The 1,933-nt window shown below is 43.1% G+C and overlaps 1 pseudogene; it reads left to right on the top strand.

Moving 5' to 3' along the window:
* The window catches only part of LOC115186459 (NLR family CARD domain-containing protein 3-like), a 160,916-nt pseudogene continuing 158,983 nt past the window's right edge, over positions 1-1,933 (top strand).

Below are 1,933 nucleotides of genomic sequence, written 5' to 3'. Positions count from 1 at the left end.
AAGATCTACACAGAGCTCTACATCACAGAGGGTGGAACAGGAGGGAGGTCAATAATGAACATGAGCTGAGACAGATTGAGACAACAACCAGGAAACAAGCAAGACCAGAGACTGCAGTCAAATGTAACGACATCTTCAAACCCTTAACTGGACAAGACAAAAGTATCAGAACTGTGCTGACAAAGGGAGTCGCTGGCATTGGAAAAACAGTCTCTGTGCAGAAGTTCATTCTGGACTGGGCTGAAGGAAAAGCAAATCAGGATGTCCAATTTGTATTTTCATTCCCTTTCCGGGAGCTGAATTTGATGAAAGAGGACAAACACACTTTCATTGAACTTCTTAATCACTTCTCAATGGAAACCAAACAATCAAGAATCTCCATCTACAACAAGTACAAAGTTCTGTTCATCTTTGATGGTCTGGATGAGTGCCGACTGCCGCTAGACTTTCAGAAGAACAAGATCTGTTGGGACGTCACAGAGTCAACCTCAGTGGATGTTCTGCTGACAAATCTCATCAAGGGACATCTGCTTCCCTCTGCTCTCCTCTGGATAACTACCCGACCTGCAGCAGCCAATAAGATCCCTTCAGGATGTGTTGACCAGGTGACAGAGGTACGAGGGTTCAACGACCCACAGAAGGAGGAGTACTTCAGGAAGAGATTCAGGGATGAGGACCTGGCCAGCAGAATCATCTCACACATAAAGACATCAAGGAGCCTCCACATCATGTGCCACATTCCAGTCTTCTGTTGGATTTCTGCAAACAGTCCTTCAACACATGCTGAAACATAAGAGAAAAGAGATGCCCAAGACTCTGACTGAGATGTACACACCTTGTGGTGTTTTCATACCAAACAGAAGAATGAAAAGTATCTTGGGAAAGAAGAGAGAGGTCCACACAGGAATAAAGAGAGCATTCTGTCACTGGGAAAACTGGCTTTTCAGCAGCTTTTGAATGGCAATCTGATTTTCTATGAAGAAGACCTGAAAGAGGCTGGCATTGATGTCATTGAAGCCTCCAGTGTAATCAGGATTGTGCACACAGTTCTTTCAAGAGGAATGTGGGCTGTACAGAACAAGGTGTACTGCTTTGTCCATCTGAGCATTCAGGAGTTTCTGGCTGCTGTATAGGTTCCTCTCATTCACCAACAACAATGAGAATCTAATGGACAAACTGAAAACAAAAGACAAGCCTGAAGTTACTGTCTACAAGAGTGCTGTGGATAAAGCCTTACAAAGTGAGACAGGAAACCTGGACCTGTTCTCCGCTCCTTCTGGGCCTCTCACTGCGGTCCAATCAGAAGCACTTACAAGGTCTACTGACAAAGACAAGAAGCAGCTCACAGAGCCATGAAGAAACAGTCAAGTACATCAAGGAGAAGATGGGAGAATCCCTCTCCAGAAGGAGCATCAATCGTTCCACTGTCTGAATGAACTGAATGACCATTCTCAGTGGAGGAGATCCAAAGCTTCCTGAGCTCAGGAAGTCTCTCAAAACCCACCTGTCACCTGCACAGTGGTCAGCTCTGGTCTTTGTGTTGCTGACTTCAGAAAAGGAGCTGGATGTGTTTGACCTGAAGAAATAAGATCAGAGGAAGGTCTTCTGAGGCTGCTGCCAGTGGTCAAAGCCTCCAGAGCTGTTCTGTGAGTAAATAAAATGACATTTAAGAACTTATCATCAGGAAAAAAATATTCAGTTTAGAGAAAAATATGTATTATAATATGTATAAACTTATATTGATAACATATTGAATCAGATATTCAATCTATTATAAACAATATGACATACAATTCTAGGAGAGGAAGATGAATCTATATGTTGTTTGAGAGAATAAACCAAATGCCATGTCTTCTAACTACTCGTTATTATCTTGTGAACATGATGATCTTTGTCAGCTGTCAGGCTGGGAGTCACAGAGGAAGGCTGTGCT

Source organism: Salmo trutta, unplaced genomic scaffold (genome assembly GCF_901001165.1).
Source record: "Salmo trutta unplaced genomic scaffold, fSalTru1.1, whole genome shotgun sequence".
In the NCBI taxonomy this organism is placed as follows: Eukaryota; Metazoa; Chordata; class Actinopteri; order Salmoniformes; family Salmonidae; genus Salmo; species Salmo trutta.
The sequence above is the reverse complement of the archived record's forward strand: the minus strand, read 5'-3'. Positions and strand labels throughout refer to the sequence as shown.